Source organism: Aythya ferina (assembly GCF_964211825.1).
Source record: "Aythya ferina genome assembly, chromosome: 4".
Taxonomy (NCBI): Eukaryota; Metazoa; Chordata; class Aves; order Anseriformes; family Anatidae; genus Aythya; species Aythya ferina.
This window is the reverse complement of record NC_140300.1, coordinates 33,923,272-33,944,846: the sequence shown is the minus strand read 5'-3', so window position 1 is coordinate 33,944,846 and position 21,575 is coordinate 33,923,272. Positions and strand designations below refer to the sequence as shown.

Sequence of the window (21,575 nt, the reverse complement as noted above, 5' to 3'; positions counted from 1 at the left end):
TTTAGGTATCACTCCTAACCCGATGCCACTGGAAGGGCAGTGGCTGAAAGGTCTCTGGTCCCGCTGTCCTGCTGAGGACAGTGGTGCCTCAGCATGGGCTCTGGGTCAAGGCAGTTTAAAGACCTTTGTATTAAGTCAGTAGTCCTGTGAGTAGTCCCGAAGAAACTTATCTCTGCTTATGACTCAGACGTGTTTTAGCTTCATCCTATTACTACTACAGGGCAGAGAAGCTGCTTGCTGCACTGAAATGTGTAGAGCCATAAGACATTATAGGGAGATGTTTTTCTCTATAGCAGGGGAAAATCAGTGCTTGTAAGGCAAGTACAGAAATACAGCCACTATCTGGGTTTTTGCTTGTTTCTGCATTTAAGAAACACATTTGAATAAAACATACAAACATTTAAGAAGTGGATCTTGGAAAAGACCTCTAGAGGTCATCTGGTCCAACCACGCTGCTCAAGCAGGGCGACCTAGAGCCTGTTGCAACAATTCTACTTGGGACCACTGTAAGGATTTTCACTATTAAGATTTCCACACCAACTACAGACTACTCTGGGAAAACAATGTCTACCTCATAGTGTCATACTGCCCAGCAAGTGATCAGGAAATAGTGGAAAATCTACTGCAAATTCTGTTTCCCCTTTTAACTGAGGTTCCTGTCTTGTAAGGTTCGTAAGATTCAAAACTTCCATCTGGGCTAATTAAGCAGAATGCCAAGTTATCCACAGGATATAAAAATATAGGTGGAGGTGGGGAAAATACTCTTTCCATTCACTGGTAAGTTATAGAAGAAAATCAGACTACATTAACGGAGGAATACAGCAAAGACAGACTATTCCCAAGGAACAGGAGTTACCACATCATGCAGCTTTCATCATTTCACATTTGAGGGCAAGCAGAGATGAGCTCAGCGAGATGTTACAAAATAATAAATGTTGTTTTACTATAGCATGGATTTAGTTTCTCCCAGTTGTTCAACTGAAATCTCGCTCTACGTTATTACTGTAGAACTTATTAGCTGGCAGGTAGAAAACAGCAAGAATAAAGAAAATAAAACCCCAAATCTCTCTCTTGGTAACAATCTGTACTAGCTGATAGTATTCCAGAAGGAATGTCACAACAGCTCTCCAGTTTGTTTTCTCTTTGTTTCAGGACTGTTTCCATGGATCCCCAAACCTAGGCCCCTGTGAAGGGCTCCCCAGAGCATAATGCCATGTAGCTGCAGGTCACAGACCAAGCATCACATGCAGAACACAAACACAACTCCAGTAGCCCTGTCAACAATTAAAGCTATTGCGAATACAGTTCAGGATCCTAGCATACCAGTATGTGTGGAGAGAGAAACAGGCCCTGGAAATACTGTCAGAAGCGCAAAGAAATTATGAAGTCTTTTGTGCTGCATTAGCTCTTAGTTCTAGCAAGGGAGATCTGTTCTGAATGACTTTGAGGAACCATTTAGTGCTGGGGTGGATGTTAGTATTCTCACTCCACCACACCCCAATTCATCCAGCCATGCCATGGCTATCTTAGGTGAAGAGCTTTCCGGAATTCTTCCTTTTCCTTACTACAAAATCATTCCTATGCATCTGTAAATTTACCACTACTGCACATAAACCTACACCTCTTATGATATCTGAAGTTACAAGTACTGTAAGAGCAACTTAAGCCAACTGGCTCTTGTGAAATCTTGTTTGTTTCTTGGAGAGACGCTTGCAGCATTTCTTTGTGGCAGTTTAAAAAAACTGTAATCTTCTGTCCACATGCCAAAACAGAATTTGTTATCTGCCAAAAAAATGACTTTCCCAATACTGTCCAGGCTATTATCTCAAACCTGACCCACAATAATTAACTTCCAAGCATCTGGGAGGTTAAATTGCTCAGTGATCTCTCCTCTTGTATGCAAAAGTGATAGGTTTTACGTGAGAATTGCTATTTAGGTTATATTAATTTTTCCCCTCAGGAAAAATTAGAGAATGATTTGAGTTTTATTGAATGCAATCTTCCATCAAACACTTAATGAAAATCTTGTGAAAATATGGCTATCTTTGAAAGCAGCCTGAAAAAAAAGAGGTTTAAACTTTACTACATAGTTCTTATCACAGTGATAGTAAACATGTGCAAATGGATTGTCCTTCTTCAAATTGAACTGCCTAATTGAATATCCATGTAGAGACTTACAGACACAACAGCAGATAATCTGGAAAGTGGCAGGAGAAGGACCTCATGCTTCACTGTTTTTATGTTGTTTTTCCTCTGTAGAAGTTGTATTACCTGGTTGAAGGACCACCAGTGAATACTAAACAGGAAGTTTGCTCCAACATCACTGTGGCTGGCTCCCAACTCTGCCTGGTTCAGCTGCCAGCCATGAATTCCATTCATTTCTCAATTTGGATGGCATTTGGGAAAATGCTGCACATCTCTGTAATGCTGCAAATGCAAGCAAGAAAACCTAGCCTTACCTTGAAAAGAACACTGAAGGAGCAAACTCCATGCAACACAAACTCAGGGGTGAAAAGCAGGAGTTAAGGTGCCATTACTACTCTTGAGTCTTTTATCTGAAGCCTAGTCTGTTAATGCTGGTAATCTGCCTTAATCTAAACTGACAAGTTCTCTACTGACACCCTGAGCGAGTTATCAGCGGATAATGCAGACAAAGCTAGGCTCACTGGCTTTGCCACAGGCCACGATTACTCTGTGACATTAAAAGGTTGTCCCCAGTGTAGTGAGCAACAGTAGTGGGGGTCAGCATACGCGTGTCAGCAGTGTATTTCACAGTCTTTCGACAGCAGATGAATGGAAAGGCTCTGTAATCCTCCTGGGACCCAAGAATGAAAACTACAAGGACACTGAAATAGGCACAGACTTGTCTTCCTTTCTCTTCTTTGATCCACCCTCCACCCCCAGCCTGTCTCATCTCCTCATCCTTTGTCCCCACCCTGTTCCTTTCCCATCCTCTGATTTCAGTCGCAGGTTTTTAGGCTGTTTCTAAATCTTTCCTCAGCAACTCATGCCAAGCTCTGTCCTCTGGACTACTTTTCATTTGTATCTCACCATGGCTCCCAGCCATCTACTCCACAGCTAGGTTTCCTTTCCCCACTTCTTAATTTCTGCCTCTCTTCTTGAAAGCCCATTTCTCTTTCTCCTACCAATCCTCACAACTCTGTAGCTTACTTTTTCCACAGAGTTTTTCCCTTTCCTTTCCTCTAGCACTTTTCCTCCTCCCAGTAGCTCCCATTTCACTCTCCTTGCACGTTGGAAACCTCCAGTCCCATCAGTTTGTACATCACCATCACGCTGGTATACCTACCTACATACTTTGGGTAACACCAGAGTTTCCAACCAGCTCTGCTGGAAGCCCTGCTCCGCAGGCCACCCTTCAGCCCTGCTCTGCCAGCACAGGCCAGCCCTGGGCACCAGGCACCACTCCACACCATCACATCGCTTTGGTCCTGCCGTCCCCAGAATGCGAAGGAGGGGTTCAGAGGAAAAGGGAGGCTGGTTTGGCCTGCCTGATATCTCCCTTTCAACTATTTTCCAACTCTTCAGTACAGAAGTTCTAGACAAGGCTATTCTGAAGCATCTGTACCAGTTAAAAGGTCAGGTACGAGGCTTCCTCTAAAACTTTGTGGAACTAGATGAAATTTTAACTGTTTAGTTTCAAGCTTGCCTGAACTCCAGTCTGATGAAAAGCCAGCAAAACTGAAATAGTTTTTAAAACACAACACATCTCTTATGACAAAACTCTTTCTCCTTTTAAGAAGTTAAGACACTATTGCCCAGAATTCCTCAGCAGCTGCAACCAACCACAAGTTCGTGTGTAATCCAGGAGTGCTTCACTGCAAGGAAAAAATAACAAAAACACATTTGGCTAACTTTACTGCCATAAATGTGAAGGGCTTTAATTCTGACTAATCACACACCTTGAGTCATTTCACTGTAGTCAACAAGTATCTTGTAAAAACAACAACAAAAGTCAGTAAGCAAATAATGATAAAATCCTTTCCCTCAAAGACCAACAAGCCAAATTGATTTCAATTTACTATATTAATTAATTGAATGAAATCAAGGTGGTCAGCTAGCATTTTTAGTTTATATGTTTGCATACATAAATTACACGTGCAAGGATACATACAGATGAGTACTTGAGTCTTTTTTGTAAAATTTACTGGGCATCTTGGCCAAGAAGAATGATGGATTTTAACTGTTATTTCTGTTCATAACTGAATTGCAGTTTCTCAAAGAGAATAATCTCAGAGTTTCTATATTAAAATAACAGCAGCTTATGAATCAATTTACAGGCTTTGTCATCTGCTGATTCATTTATTTTAGAAAGACCAAGTCAATATTGATGATTCCCTTAGTTTTGTTACACATATTTTATGTCAGTTTCTCCTAGGATGAAGTAGGGCTTTTTGTTTATTAATTTCTCATCCCATTGTTGCATTTCATACTGTTGTTGTTGGAATGCCAACAAATAAGGACACTCACCTCCGCGGTATTAGTCTCTTCTTATGACATCAGTGTGTAGGCTGTACAAAATCGAGGGATGTTAGTCACTCACACCATCTGTGTGGGCCTGCAGAAAGGAAGATGTAATCTCTCATATGGTGAGTTTTATACAAAACAGCAACAATCCATATTCAGCTGCACAGATAAAATGGATCCCTGGAGGAACTTCAGTCTGCCAGAGAGCATGTTTGTGGCTGTCAGCTGTTGGGGGTAAACTTTTTAAAACACAGTGACAGAAAACCTTTTGTTTGTCCAGAAAATAAATTTGAGGGTGGTGGCAGTCAGTTTCACAGACTACAATTTGTTAGTCAAACTGTGTTGGTATTAAGTTGCATTTTAAAAGTTCAGGGCCAACATCTCTTCTCATTTCTACTGACATAAGAAAATTTGCTCTGGAATGATTTGAATAAAAGAAAGGAGAAAGCAATGAAATCATTTCTTCATTCTTTTTAGATATTTACTTCCCACAGTTTGAGGTTTTGTCTTCCCTAGCCTCTCAGAAGCTACCATCATGCTGTTCCTCAAAGTGGGGAAAGCTGGGTCTACCACGCAAAGGAGAAGTCTAAATGTATTGTTAGCAGGTCTATAGAAGTCTCCCTGCATAGCTGCATGCAGAAAGAAGAACAAGATATGCACAGCATGCCCAGGCCACCTCACCTATTTGTTTAGAAACACTCTTTTTTCTACTCATGCACTTCAAATAGTGCCTCTAGAAAGGCATCTAGAAAGCATGATTAGTCACTGAACAATTGTTCTTTCTTCCTGATGTTGTTAGTTACACTTTTTTATGTTAAAAAAAAATTGGAAAACTCTGATATTTATGTTCAGATTAAGACTAAATCTTTGTGTCCAAATTTATTACTAAACAGAGTTATTTTCAATCTTAGGAGATAATTATAATTAAATTTACTTCATAGGAATTGTTAGCTTGATGACAAGACTCTTCAAATCATTTTCTGTCATTCTTCCTTAAACTCTGACACTCAACATCCTTGAGTGTAACTTTCAAAAGAAATTATTTGGGGGAATCTTCATTTTGCCTACCATTCCCAAACGCCAACTCCCATGTTACCTAAATTAAGCATCAATAAAGCATCTCAGCACTCTCAAACTGGAGACAACTCAAGCCTCAATCCAAATCCTTTAAAACTGTACTGGACTCTTTCGATTGATCACAAGTGGTTTTAGGACATTTCAGACTTCTCACTAGAAGTCATGTATGCGAAATAGCTTAGTTCTGGGACGGCAAGGACAGTAGAGTAAATACGGAACAGAAATACTGATTAAACGATTTGCATAAAAAGAATTATGGTCAGCATAATTAGTAGCTTTATCCAGTTATTTTTAAAGCAATTGTACTTAGCAGATGGAAGTAATTTTTCTGAAGGAGAAAAGGAGGCCCCTGAAATTTCACGAAGGGGTGAGCAAACAATCCTTAGCTAAACATATCCAAAATGCAACATTCCTCAACCCAGCGTTCTGGGAAAAAAGCTGTGCGTTACTACATCATGTGTTAGGAGGTGACAAAGATGAATAGTTTTGATTGTTAAAATTAATAAAGTGGGCTACCCTTGTTCTTTTATTCACATACAATATAAATCAGCAATAAATAGTCTCTATTTATTTTTATTTCAGTCTCTGTATGTCAACTTTGTGTAATGTCTATTAAAAAAATAGCATGTATTGTGATGTTTGAATTACTACCATGTGGGATAATTGGAAACATAATTATAGTACCTCTCGGACACAAGGCTTTTTTTCCAGTATGGTTACACGCAAGGGAGGCAGATCAAGCAATGAGAAGAAATGACTGGAACAAACTGTAAGCAATTAGCTTAGTTAACTATATGGAATTGGCCAGAATTCAAATGTGCTACAAATAAGCATAAAAAAAGGAGCTGCATTTGCTCACCTCATGTCTGAATTTGATCTGTTTGCCTAAGCATAGAAAAGCAGCGGTACTTTGAGTAATTTAGCTGTAATCCTTGCTCTGTCATAGCTAACTAGACCATCAATGACTTCAACCTGCAGAAGATCAATCTCAGAATAGTTAAGAATTTTCCCACTTTTAAAAGCATTGTCTTCAATGCATTATAAAGTAGGTGCAGGGCATAGAGATCTGATCCCAACTGCCTTTTAAAGAAAAACATCCATCAGATCTTTGCTATGAAACTTGGGTGGCATCAGGATTAAGGTTCTAAACCACATCAGAAAATTACATGTAATAAAGTAACACTGCACCATTCCAGATGAACAGAAGAAAATTCTACTATAGCATGCTTCTGTGTTTTAAGACAGACCAAAACCTGTTGAAGAAAACCTTTATAGATGTGCAGTAATCTAAAACAACATTAAGAATAAGCACAACTCAAAGGAGAGTTACACATCGCAAATGAACGATGATCATAATGAAATGCATGAGACATGCTTCCACTCAGTGGAACACATTTCATGATTTTCTAATCTATCTATTCTCACTAGGAATCACTGCACATTAAAAGGGCATGGCTCAAAACTTGCTGTAATCTCATAAATTACTTTTTAAGGCACAGAGTTTGTAAGAATGAAGAAAGGAATATTTTTCTTAGACATTGTACCTGTTGCTGGCCCCTTCTGAGGATACAGCTGCCTTTTGCAGGGCAGTTGTAGCAGTCTGTGGGTTAGGGGACAGCCATAACAACTTTCTTTCCATCTCCCTTTGGTGTGTGGTTACCCTTGTTAATTCCCAGTTCCTAAGGGTTAGGAAAAGAAGAGACTTTTGATTACAGGGACTATAGCCACAGCCCATGGAAAGTAGAAGCAAGCAGAAGTCATTTGGTACACCCAATTCCCTGCCCAGGCCAGAGACACATCATTTTTTCAGATGAGACGCAACCCGGCATTCCACAAAACACAAACAACAACAAAAAAATGTTCAGCCTATGACACAATGGAGGAACGAGGTTAGTGCTGAGGGCAAATTCCAAATATTTCAGCGTGTTTTCCTGGATCATCTCTTACGTAAGCCATGAAATTCAGTCTCACAGCAGCCTGCTGAGAGCAGAGGGGAGTGGGCTGGGAGCTCACTGACAATACCAGGCACATGTGCGCATACACACAGCCACCACGCGCACAAGGCAACAACAATTAGCTAGTCCACTGCAAATGTCAGCCAATTTATGTAATATCCTTTTACTCAGCATTTCGTATTCACTTAAGGGTGAAAAATCTCAATAAACTGTCTCAAGGGCATTGAAAGTGGGGGAAATTATCTGGATTCAAGTCCTGCTCTGATCATTTCTGCCGTTGGCTGCTCGATAGCCTATACATTACTTCAGTCAAACAACCAGTGAACAAGCAGGCATTTATTTCATAAGAATCACCAATGCAATTAGTGTTAACATGCTCTAATTGTTATTAACAGCAGCTGAGCAGCTGTCATTTTAAGTTGACTAAGCACAATGGCTCTGGGCTGCTGCTGCTCATGTTATCCCATGAGGCTACTCCAGAATCCCGTTTGCCCAGAGAACACTTTTACAGATGGTAAACAGCCAGAAATTACAGACTGGATGACATTAGCGCTATGACTTGCTGATTTAACGCACCTAGGAAATAAGGGAAGAGCTGCGAGTATGAAGATGAAGGGGCTAGATATAAATAATACCAATGTCTTCCCCACAGAACCTTTTAGTAACGAATATATTGGTGGTATACATCCACCACCTTCAAACAGGACCAAGAATCTTACCTGTTCAGTGCTTAAGAATTACTTAGTAGACGTGCCATGAAATACAACTTTTGTCACTACATTGTTTTTCTATTATATTTTTTAAGTTACTTTCATTTGAGACCTCCAGTTCCCTGTTCTTTCTAGGAAAGCGAGCAGCAACAAGCTGTTACAAATGCTGCATCTTTCTTAAAACAGGAAAGAAGGTGGAAGAAAGAACTTGCCCTACTTGTCACAAAACAGAAGAAATTTCAGTTTGGCTTACAACTGGAAACAAAAGCTGTTGTGATCAAACCAAAGCTTACAATGCACATCAGACATCAGAATTCTGAAATTAAATCATATCTTCTCACAGTACTGACAAAAAAAAAAAAAGATTAATTTCCAAAACCAAGCACAGAAATTCACAATGAAATACTTGTTACTTCTGTAATGATGTCATAAGGGTAAATAAAATAAGCTAGGCAGCAAGCACAAAAATTTAAATTATTACATTTGGTTTTACAGTAATTGTGTTTACCATAGGCACCTATATTGATTTAGAATGTCCATGGAAAATTCACTTGATTAGTCTTCCCTTGAAAGCCATTGGTTTACACTCCTCATTGAGGCACTTAATTCAGTTTTCCTTAATCAAAAGTTCTTAGTAACCCATTACACTTTTAGGATTATCTATACAAGGGACAGCATTTTTTAAAAGTGATGAGAGTTCCAAAATTTTGTACTGTTTGGTGTACTAGTTTGTAGCTGACTGGTCAAACCATTTTCTTGCGGCTATTTAAAATCTTCATGATGAAGTACTCTGTTTGTTCGGTCTCAAAATGGATCTGGTCTACATGAAGAAAAGTTTATTTTGGACAGTGTTGTTATAGTCATCTGTAGTTCTAATGAGTACTTGTGTTTTTGATGGAGAAGGAAGACTTACTTACCATATGGATCTAACCTCCAAAACAATGGTTAGCATCATTCTCTGAAGGATAGAGGCGTGTGTACGCAATTATAAAATAAATCTGGTTTACATGAAAGAAAATGTCCCGCAATAATCTTAAACATCATGTCAGCATCCATTTCATGTATTTACAAGATTTGAGATCTTTTCCCAGCTTTTCTTTTTCAGTAACTGAAGTTTCCATTTGTTACTTTTGCTCCTCCTGGAAATCCAGCAGTAAATGATAACAAGAATTGTTACTACAAATACTTAGATGACTTTGCTGAAAGAGTGTTTACTTCAAGCATGTACCAAGCGTCATCAAATCCAGTTTGGCTAAAAGCTTCTGTCTAACATCAGATGCAAAATTTTCCTTCAGATAAAAATGAGATATAGGATATGTTACCAGAAAAAAAAAAAAAAAAAAAAAAAAAAAAAAAAAAAAAAAAGCCTACAGGGAAAAAAGAGATTTAATGTTACACTCATTTAAGTTTAAAAAGATTAGGTCTCACCATATTATTGTCAGTGATCCTTTATTTAAATGATAGCAGTTGATATCAACTGAATATAGCATTTTCAAGAACAAGAGGCAGATTTATAGACGTCAAATGTAGCATATCACTGTGTGCCATTGTGTAGTACCTCTAAAAAGACTGAAAGCTCCAAAATCGCTGTAAATACCCCCTGAATTCTGCAGAAGTCTCTTTTGACTGGAATATGGCGCCAGTATTGAGCCAATGCCTGGTGAGGTGCTCGCTCCAAGAAACCCCATTTGCAGGGAACATGCAGACGCCACAGACCTTTGAGTACACAGGGGAGCGGCCGCTGATTTCTAAAAATGAGGTTAACGTGTTGCTCTGCCACAAAAAATAAGCAGAGGTCTGATGAATTTCTGTTTTGCTTTCAACTCAGAATTTGTTTTATTTAGAGATGTTTAATTTATAATTATATCTTGCTGGCTGAATGCTCAGTTGTGTTGTGGAACCCTGCCCAGAGATCCTCATTGTTGCAGCTTTTAACAATTTTTTTTGCATTTCACAGATGGTCTGCATTTGCATTTTGCTTTTATTAGTTCCTTTAAATATTAATTAATAAGATTTAAAAAAAATGAAGAAGAAAGAACAATAACAATAGTGGAACAGTTTTAGGCTTCATGTGATTACTTGCCTCTAGAACGTATCGTGGTTGTTTCAGTTGCTTCAGATCAACACACACACAGCAGCATGCATATCATATCAATACCTAAATATGGTTTGAAATATTAGCAATATGTAATACCTTCAGCATTATGCCTGATATAACAGAAACAGATCATGTGCTGTACTGCAACAGCTACAAAGCCTCTCATGAGGAATTGCCATTTATTGTTAGTTGCTAGTGGGTCACTGCTGCCTCAAACATACCTAAGGAAACAAGCAGACTTGCTGGCTGACCTTTGAAAACCTACTTCAAGAATCAGGTATGAGCTTACATGGTTAACAACAGATACAGACTGCTGGAAAACTAGAGACACAGGAATGGTGATTTTCTCCCTAATTGGGAAGAAACAACCTTCCCCGGGGTACCTGTTTCTGAGACTGCCTGTCTATAGGCAGCTCCCTGTACAGTACCTTGATGTGCCCACAGACAATCCAGCAGTTTGAAAAGGTCATATGGCTCCCACAGGTGTCCCAAATATCACCAGTAGCCAACTTCTTTTAATAAACTTACATACTGAAGAAAAAAGAAGAAAAAAAGAAAAGATTCATAATATTCTATAGGCTGACATCTGTTACTTCACATAATACATACACAGCAAAACTGTCTTACATAACTCCATTTGGGGTGAAATTTCTTCTACAGGACTGAAAATTCCTGATTTATTGCAGCACATTGCAAGTAGCCCAAGTTCCTCTCAGAAGCAAATACTGAGATCTTGATCCGAAATACTTTATATTTGAGATGTTCCTGGGTTTGGCCTGAAGTCCCTCACTTTCCTGCCAATTTCAAATGAATCATAATGGAGTTTATTTTCTGATCTGTTGTAGTCATTCTCACAGGACTTTGTCAGATGCAGATACAGAGGGGATTTTAAGAAAATTAATTAGAAGAATTTCTGAAGTTGGCATGTCCAAAAGGATTTTAGAGGCTAGATCAGATCACGAGGCCACCATTTTTATATTAATCCCTTCCTACCCTGCACATTTTGGAGGCGTAGGAAAAATCCTCTCTTGCCTGATTTCTGATACGGAAAACTACTCTTGTAGAAACAAGCTCTGCCATAGAAGATACAATTTGTTTGATTGGCTTGTCAGTAATTAATAAGAAATCAGCAGCTAATAAGAGATGATGACACAGTAAGGCAATCCAAGAATAAATCCTATACCACTTGTGATTCATTCCCAGAAAGTTAAATTTCAGTGGGACTTTTGCTATTGTTCTCAAAGGACTGCAGTGAGAAACCCCATGATTTCAAGCCAAAGAAAAATGAGTAAATAAATGCCTTGGAGCCACAAAGAATCCTTCTCAGGCTGCTGCCAGAGCACGGCACAAAATTAGCCTCTGCTTATGACGTTCGACCAGATGGGTGTCACCCAGGTGGAACAGATGACACATTAAACAACAGACAGTCTCTCACTCTCTCATTTGACCCCCAAAGAATGACAATGCTCACATTTAAGGAAGAAATTCCTATTATCTGCTATGCATATTATGCAAGTCACCCCACGTACATTTAGAAATAAATACAGAGTAGATTGTGTGATATAGGTGTGATATAGGGGTTTTAACTACATTCATTTACCCTACAGGCATTATGGAAAGGTAAGTTGGTGGCCTGAGCATCCCATACAAAGTAAAGCCATTTTGACCTGTCGGTAAAGCAGGTATTTGGCTGCACAAACAGGAGGAGGGAAGATTATAAATTCAATTAAAAACAAACAAACAATGAAGATATAAAGTGCTGGGAAAGAAAAAATACAGGCTAAAGATAGTTACCTCAGTAGATGTACACTGCTTCTGCCTTTAAGAAGAGAAATCAGCAGATCAGTGCAGGTGGGCTTAAGGGAAGTAAATGGATAATGCACGTGGGAAGTACATTTTTCTGTGGATCCCGCAGCTCTGATACAGCCATACAGCATAACAGCTGAGGCTATTTATCTGATTATTGACAGCACATTACAAGTATTTTGCTGAATGAGATCCCTTACCATGTCAGATCCTTGTCCTTAAGGCTGTTCTGGGGAATGGAGACATCCCAGTAAGGTGACAACTCGGCTCCTGGGGATGACAAAACACACACAGGAGAAACTCAGCGCAACACTGACCATGCTAGGAGACCATTTGCTGCATAGTGCATACAAGTCTTACAGGGTAAGTGAAACTTCAAACAAAGATGGATTAGCTGAGTTAGAAACAGATTTAAACTCTGAGATGTCAAACCAGGTAACTTGTAGTATATTTTCTCCTCAGGAAATTTTTGTTGTTGTTTTGATTTATTTTTTTTCCAGATAAATGTTTTAAGTAAATCTAGTAGGTTTTCAGGGCTTCCTGCTGAAAGCAATGAATTCGTAAACAAGGGGAGCAAAATATGGTATGAATTCATCCTAGAGGAAGCATAATTAAGAGCACTTTATTTTTACAGCCCACAGTATAAACCTTCAACAACTAGAAAAGTTTGCTGTTTTTCAAAGGCTGAATATTTCAAAAAGACTGTTTTCCATCCAGTATCACAAGAGGGAAATAACCAAGACCAAAATAATGTCTCACAGATTTTATTTTATGTATGAATCAACTAGTCTAAAGGAAATACTACCTTCTTTGACTGGAAGCACGGGAGAGTTCAAGGATACAGTATGTATTTTTAAAGAAAAAACTAATACACATGTTTGGAAAGGAAAAGGACAAGACTTAAGCTCCTGGCAGTATTTGCAGACATCCACAGACATTTTGAATAGAGGTATTCTTCTGGGGGCTTTCACCTTGTCTGAAGGTTTTGTATTTGTTCCAGGTCTTGCAGTGTTTATTTTAAAAAGTCAAGTTATTCTTTCCTACTGCACTGCAAACTAGAACATTACTCCTGCTAATTTTGGGGACTCGAGCAAACAGGGCAGAAGAGCCAGGCACAGATGAAAGCATAACTCTAAAAAAGTAATTTAAGTTTCCACTTTAAAAAAAAAAAAAAAAAAAAAAAAGGAAAGAAATAAACAACAAGAAGAGGTAAGGATTTTCCTCAAACCTGCAGCAATCAAGTTAGTTAAAGTCAGTACAGGAAACACAAGGGGCAACTTTTTATGCTTTTGTCAGACCACAACTAATGAACAGAGATCTGACACTGAAGATTAATATTAAAGCCACAAATAAAGATCTTAACTAAAGTAAGTGATCACAGATTATAGGGAACCATTTAAAACACATTAAAAATAATTAATGAAACTCCAAACACACACACAAGAAACACATACACTGCAGTCTCAGTTCATTTCCATATGATTTAGAAAGAAGACATTCATTCCCTCCTGCCAAGTATGCCAATTTGTATGTAGAAAAACCATTCTGCTGTGCTGGGTTTGCACTGTTTGTTATATGACTTCTGGTAGCTCTACTTGGCACCCTGTAACTACAGTGCTTTAATCTTCACCCTATATTCCAAAAAAGGAGCTACTGTGTTCATGGTCAAGGCTTACTACTACCCTCCAATAATTACTCTGTCCTGTTATATTCCTTACAGAATCCAAATGTGATAATTCTGTACAGGCAAGCAAGGCAGAAGGCTTTTAGACAAAATCAATCAGCTTTATCAGGTTTGCAAATCTGAAAATGTCTTTGAAGATGAAAAAGCCAAATCTTAGATGACATCAAAACTTAATTAATTACTACAATAATTCTGGCTTGTGGCATTATCCAAGGCCTCATTCTGTTATGCACTACATGAACACAACAGAGTTTCATCTCTACAGAGTTTGCAGTTTTAGAAATAAGAAACAGACTGAGAGAGCTGAATTAAGATTGTCTCCAAAGCTGACCTCCACCTGACATTCCCTGCAGGGGACATCCTTTTACCACTAAGGATGCTGGACTCTTACTCCACATCACGTTCTTCAGTGGAAAGGATGGTTTGACCTCCTGTATATCTGATGCAATTTTTTTTTCCAGGTCATCATTAAGCACTCAATTACTACTGCTGTTAGAGCTTATTAGAAGAAATATCATAGAAAAAAAATCATAGAGCTGCTTTTAATCAATGTTGCACTCCTCATCAGGATTTGCAGTCCACGATTTTACTCTTCTTTCCCCTGAGAAGTGATCAGAAAGTCACCCTTTTCCAGCATTAACAAGAATGGGGAAAGACAACCATGTTTTTGAAATAACCTGTTTCTTAGGGACCGAGGCTTTTACTCCCCAAAGCAATGGAAACTTTACTGGTGTTTTTAATGAAAAAGGGATTGGTTCCTGTATTACTTTACAACCAAAGCATGATTCCCCCTTCCCCTTCAGCCTCCTGAGAATAACATATCACTGAAGGAACATCTTGTCACACATGCACATCAGCAAAAGCATCTGTAAATTCTCGTTCAAGAACTAAATTTGTGGTAGAGGCTCATAGCAACACTTAAAACAGAAAGAAAACAACCTGACTGGCCTTTTAAAGGAAAATCCAATTCATTACAAGTCTTATTTTAACTTGTTAACTGAGGTAATCAGACATGAACATTTGAGTGAGGGCAGGGAACAGAACATGTTATTTATGTAATGTTGCTTCATATCATGGCTACCTGTTAAATTCCAAGTATCAAGTTGTAGGGCAGTCTAACATCATATTTTGCATATACTTAATTAAAGCAGCACCTCTTGGTACATACAGAAGTCATGTACTTTTAAATTAGCCCCTGCATTTTGGCAGACCTTTCTTAGGCAAGTTAGCAGTAAGTCTGTTTAATAATCAGACTGGAGCAGATAGGAGGCACTAGAAGAATCAACTTTAAGTCAGTTCCTCCAGCTTCTGCACAGTTACTCATTTTTGCCATGACTTACCACTCTCCTGGGCAAGCAAGGATCAATATACATTATTTCTATTCAGGTTACAAGTGAATTAATGCACTCAGTTGCAGGTGAGGACAAAATCCTTCCTTACCGGATGCCTCCAAACACCACACAGAGGGCTTATAGCAAGTTACTAAGAGCATTTCTCCTGGCCTTGAAGCTCGTCTTTCCTTCCATAGTTCCACTGGTCTTCTGAACGGTTGTGAAAATAACCTGGAAAGCAGAATGTTATTTTCAAGAAGGTCCTCTGCAAGCTCTGTTTGAAACAGTCCCTAGAACCCATCACTGGAGCTGAAATTTAAAAGGTATTCTTGTATTAACCCCATATACTATTTACTGCTAATTACTGAGCTGACATTTGGTAATTCTGTTAAGTTTGTTTAGAGCACTGCTTTGAGATGCTAGATGCTTTAAAAATAAAGGCTTGAATAACTGCATAGCCAGGTTCACACACCATTATTATTTTTTTTTAACAGTTAATTGCATGGTATTTCAGATAAACAGAGGTAGATTTGGGATCCTTTTCCAGTCAAGTTCTCTTACCATTGATTCCAACTGAGTTTCTTGGCTTCTGGCAGCCATCAACTTACTGCCACAGTTAAATGACCCCAGAAAACAAGAACATGAAGAACTTGAATAATAGGCTTGGGATGGTTATTTAAACAGTGCTCACATAAATTAAGAGATGAAGGGAGTGAGAAGCAGGGCACTGAACGCTGACTACCTCTTACATTGAGTGAGGCATACCTGAGGAACTGGAACACTGGTGTGAGCAGTGGCAGCAAATGAAATACAGGAATTTATACCCCAAACAAAACTTAATTCCCCTGTGTTTTCTGTGACTTTTCTTTTTTTTTTTTTTTGGCAAAAGACTGTTCTTGGACAAAATTAGGATTTACTGATAACAGTCTGAAAAAAGAGAGAGATGGTCTTCTGTGACATAAATAGGAGGCAAAGGTATTAACTGTCCTAGCTTTGGATTGTGTGATGACAGGTTAGTGATGGTAACCGAGAAACTATGTCTGTTCTGCTGCAGAATGCCTGTACCATAGATATATCTGCTTTCTACAACTCCTCTGGAGTTACTTTGGCTCTCTAGCATTAACAAACAGATGTTTTGTTTTGTTTTTAAATTCACATTTAGTCAGTGAAAGCAGGGACAGATTATACCTTGGAAATAAATCAGTTCAACAACTGTTCTGTCTTATTTTTATTCGTCTCTCAAGATCTGCAATGCTGGTTAAATATTTGGTCTCACAACATAGCAGACAAAAGCTGTGAACAGCACTAGACTCCAACCTACTGATTTGAGCTGGAAGTGGTCAGGGAGCAATCTTCCCACTACTTCTAAATAAAAACTGCCTGCTGTCTTTTATGCTCTTGCCATAATTAAAGAATAATCCTATTGTTTGAAGTATTGCTGGGTCCCCAAGGAAAGAATTTCTTTCCATCTAAACAGATTTTTACTTTTTTTTTTTTTTCTTTTCTCCAGTGTCTGCAAGCAGAGAAACCAAATACAGGCTTTCCCCGCTTGATTCTTCCCCTTCACATGTGTTCATTCACCATCTGTGCATGATCATGGCCCAGCCTTTCCTTTCATCTCTCTGAAAAGCACCCAAGAATCCCCCCCAAACATGTCTCATACCCTTGTTGCATCCCCTGAAACAACTCTCATGCGATGCTACTGACCTGGACCCTATGCTGTAGCAATGTTTCCTACCTGACCCTGGAGGGCAGACCTACCTGGAAGCCTTTTTAGACTATATTAGATTTAATAAGCAGAGTATATCTACCATGAAATATATTAGCACACATTAAATAATAATAATAATATTGTTATAATAATTATAATATATTAACACGCATTAAATAATAATCATAATAATCCAGGTCTCTATTCACCACTCACTAGAGGTACATTTCCCACTGAAGGGAGACATGTATTTCATAGAGACAGCAGGCAGGCAGCAATCCAGTTACCTTTCAACTAAGCATTTAGTAGAATCATCCTCCCTAAACGTGCAGCTCCGTGAGCAGCAGCCTTTAACTCAGTGGTGCAACATCTCTGTACAATACAGCAACCTCAGCTCTCATTACTCTGTGCTACCTCTACATGCCACTATCAAAAACAACATCTCGGGTACCTTCCCACTGCAAGAGCTGTTTGTCATGCAGGGATCGTGACCATCAGTGAGAAAACAGGCTGCAGTTTTCCTGTGCCTCCAGTGGAGCGAGCTGGCTGGCAGCACGACCCATGTTGCAGGTCCTTAGGAGAGGGACATGTGAACATGTGGCTTCCAAGGGTGCTGCTGGTGAACACTGGGGTGGACCAACCACAACACAAAGCCATCTGGGGCCTGATGTGCAGGGAGAAGTGAGGGATCTGTTTAATCCACCCACTCTGGGAAGTGGGATTCTTCCCTGAATCCCACTGTACCTCCCCACTTTGAGTGCTCTGAGGGCTGCTGCAGCTGTTCTACAGGGTTTCAGCCTGTAAATCTATGCACTAGCAAACTCACTAACCCCTCTCCTATACGGCCCTGCCAAACCACCAGGCTATTATGTAACATCCCTCTTCACTGCCCAGGATGTCCTCTGAGGGGATTCAGAGCTTTGCACTCAAAGGCATTAACGTAAGGAGATGGTGAACGCCGTGGCCAACACCTGGCTCGTACAAGTCACACATTAGTCAATTTGACGGAAGCTTCCCTGTGCTTAGTGTTTACCCTGACAATGTCTTGGAAAAGCTAAAGCTAGAAACTCCCTTCTAAGAAACACTGGCTTTTCAGAAGCCACTCAACACTGCAGACACGTGACTATTGACGTCATTGCTGTTCCTCTGCTAAGTCTTGAAATGCACGCTGCATGCCCGGAAAGGGAGTACTTGCAGGGGAACAGAAGTGCGGTTGTGCCTCAGCCATTGCTCCTCCACTTACACGCTCCTCTCTACTCCCTGATGGATCTGCAAGTATTGCAGGTATTTGCCAGAGGTTCCAGCTCCAATTTTATGTCCTCAGGGCTTACTGTAAAGCACGTAGTAGTTCCAGCTCTGCAGGGCACTGTACAATACGCGGTGCAGAATCTGCAAAACCTGCAGGCATGGACAGCCACAAACACCAGCTGCAGCTTTTAGAACTGAAACAGCAAAAATAACAAGGCTTTCAGGAACAGAGTGCAACAAACAGAATCACAGTGCTAGCACCGGCATGGGTGTTTCCAAATTCTAAAGAAGTGGGTATTACTAATGGAATAACCAGACAGAAAGCCAAAATAGATGGAGCAGAGTGTTCTTTTATTTCTCCACCACTTAGGATCAAAACCAGCCTCCAGTCTGTCCACTTGCCTGAGTTTTTCCTCACTCTCCCTTCAACTGCATCCCTACAAACATCAGGTTTTGGAGCATTTTTATCTGCAAAGAAAAATTCCACTGAGTGCAGCTCTATCTACGCCATGCTGACACACTGCAGAGAAAATGGTCTGGTCCTGCACCTGCATGGTAGTTGATGCAGCGATGCTGGTGGCAAGTGGCGGAATTTAGTCTGAGATTTTTTGATTTTCCAAATTTGTTTCATACGAACTGCTCTACTTGGACTCATCTGCAACTGATCTCAAGAGGATTGTTGATTTAGGATTTAAGAGACTGAGGAATAAAACTGGAATATAGTCCTTCTGCTTCAAGATGCTATCAGCAAATTATACTTCTACAACTGAATTTGAGGAAAGAGTTGTAGAAATAGCACGAGGGATGACAACGTTCTGGAAATTACCAAAAACTTAAAGCTTAGCTTCACTCCCATGGTGAAGAATTAACGCAAAGAACTTGTGCAAGTGGCAGAGTAGTAATAACACCGTGCCATGCTTTTGTACATCCTGTCACGCCCTAATCCCTTCAAAAAGGGAAAGATATCCCATAAAGCCCGTGGCTTTGACATACAAGAGAAAGAGCATTTCAAGTTGGTCAGGATCAGATCCATGTTTTAGATTCACTGTAGAAAAACTCCTGAACAATTCAATATTCCCTGACAAATTCCCTTATGTATGTATGCGCAGAATGTATGGCTTGTCATGTCTCTGTTGTTAAAGGTTCAGCCAAACGTACCTGTTATGCACAGCACTCCTGGAAACAATTCAGGCTCCCTTTAAGTGGTAGCTCAGACCCATCTGAGTACAATGCTGGCATGTAACAGAGTGTTACCGAGGTTAAACACAGTAAGTTTAGTTTTTTTTTTTGTTTTGTTGTTTTAATCAATAGGAAGACATTTAATGCATTCATTACCTGGCAGAGCTGGTGCAATTTTAGATGTCCTGCCCGAGCTGGTTATGGGAAGCTGACCTACTTTTCCCAGCAGAGGGCCAGTTCTTGATGCCAGCCTGCTGCAAGGTCCCCAGTTACTTTGATCCACTGTGGCCAGCCTTAGAGAAGGAAAATTCTTAACATCACTGGACAAGATGCACACTGGGAACATTTGTTGTAAATCAAACACTGGCAGGAGTAAATCAAGAAGTTCAAAAGCAAAGAAAGAGGTTAGTCAGCTTCCATACACAGACACCAGGGTAAGCTTATTTCTTATTCAATTAGATGATGCTATTAATAACTCCACACAGAGATGGGAGGGGGGAAGCTATGGGTGCTTAGAAAGTATACAAAATAATTTGTACCTGGTAGTAACATTGTGAAAAAGTTGTGGATTTTTTTGTTTGTCTATTTTTGGAGCCAGTTTGTCAGTATCAGTTTCCCAAATGTACACAGTCTCACTAAGGACAGACCCCAGCATGTGAAGAGGGAACACGCCAGGCAGGTGGTGTTTCTAAGTAAAGGAGCAAACCGTGTTATTCCCACTGACTGGGGAACACAGGACAGCAGACTGATTTTTGAAATGTTCATCTGGTAAAAAAAAAATTCCACCCCAATCCCCACATTTGAATGCCCTCCAGGACAAACTGAAGTGGAGCCAGTGCAGCCCAGAAGAGCTCCCCAAACAGTCTGCTTCCATGGCCTCCCCCCAAGCCAATCCAAAACACCCTGGCCCGATGCAAGCCAGCCCCAGCTCTCTGTGATCCTGCACTTCCTGGCTAAGGGATGTGGATTTTCACCTCTGGGGGAAGATGCCCAGCACCCCCTGCCTGCTTCCCGGACTCAGGCAGGGCAGGGCAGGGCAGGCAGCATGGAGCAGGACAGGGCAGCGGGCAGCTCCCAGGTGGGATGGCTGGCTGGGGCAGCATGGGGCACCCACCAGGCTGCCGCAAGCCCCAGTGGTGCATTCAGCTCACTGTGAGCACCATACGCCTCTAAATACACACACACACACAATTTACTCTTACTGCTATTTTTCCATGTGAGAAGGTAGAGAGAAGGTCCAATGAGAAAAACCTCTGAAACCTCTTCTGCTTTCCAATACCCCAGGCACGTTGAAAGCAAAAACTTAGCTCTTCCATCACACCATACCCCACACAAACGACCTCTGTGTACCCTAGGAGAAGCATCTGCCAAGAGGGAAGCTGAAATTGCCCGTGGCAGCTGCTGGAGTAATTCCTGTGCTGAGAGTCATGCCAGACACACACAGGACCCAATTCTGTGTTGCTTCTTCAGAGACGAGGTGCTGAGGAATCCACACGTGTACACCGTACGTCACATCGCCTTGAGGGCAGCTTGCACGTTCATCCTCTGCGCATAGCAAAGGAATACTGTTAAGTAATCCCGGATGCAATATCCAGCTAATTCATAAAACAGCCCATTTTGTGGGTCTGTAGGAAAGCAACTGTTAAATAATCAAAATATAATGTCCGAGGGCTTTTGAGAAAACCTCCGCATCGCAATATTTAAATACCCTGTTATGTACTTTTAAACAGCCTGATTGGAAAAATTACATCATTTGGGATTTTCTCAACATTTGGTGCGTCAGCTCTCGGAGTCTTAGAGCCCTATAAATAGACATTTGGACCACTCCAGTACAATTCACGTATGAAATTTTTCCATAATCCACTTAACTCTATTATTCAAATAGACCGCAACTGGATCTTTTCTTGGGAACACGGATTATGCAATACTAACTATAGGAGGTTCAAGAAAAACAGTATAAAGCCAAACATGAGCTGCAAACATTTGCAAAGAAGCAGAGTTTGTCTGAATTTATTTATATGCTGGGCTTTGGTTTCTTTCTCACCTAACACTCACCAGCTCCTCTGGCCTCTTTTGATCTACCAAACCGTTTTTCTCTCATGTCTTGGGGTATCAAGAGTGTGGCCAAGCTCTTACACATCAATTGCCCAGTTAAGAATAAAGACGTAATTGCAGTATGATTACAGTGATAATCTAACTGGATCCTTATCCTGCTAGGAAGGATGGTTTAGAATTAAAATTATAAGCCTGTGCATTACAGATGAGATTTTGCCAAAACCCACTGCATTCTG

General features: G+C 40.1%; 1 protein-coding gene across 13 annotated transcripts in view; it reads right to left on the bottom strand.

Moving 5' to 3' along the window:
* The window catches only part of BBS12 (Bardet-Biedl syndrome 12), a 51,690-nt gene that overhangs the window by 4,708 nt on the left and 25,407 nt on the right, over window positions 1–21,575 (bottom strand). For 2 of the 13 annotated variants that reach the window (XM_084518091.1, XM_084518092.1), the window contains exons 3-13: window positions 19,824–20,829; window positions 19,441–19,647; window positions 18,189–18,299; window positions 15,256–15,377; window positions 12,332–12,401; window positions 12,120–12,181; window positions 10,953–11,119; window positions 10,754–10,856; window positions 7,107–7,241; window positions 4,489–4,576; window positions 3,308–3,836 (exon numbers count right to left, since the gene is read on the bottom strand). The gene's annotated coding sequence lies outside the window, so the exon portion shown is untranslated. Of the gene's footprint in view, window positions 1–3,307; window positions 3,837–4,488; window positions 4,577–7,106; window positions 7,242–10,753; window positions 10,857–10,952; window positions 11,120–12,119; window positions 12,182–12,331; window positions 12,402–15,255; window positions 15,378–18,100; window positions 18,300–19,263; window positions 19,648–19,823; window positions 20,830–21,575 lie in introns of all 13 variants that reach the window. The other 11 variants (XM_084518101.1, XM_084518105.1, XM_084518099.1 and 8 more) reach the window with 11 other exon arrangements.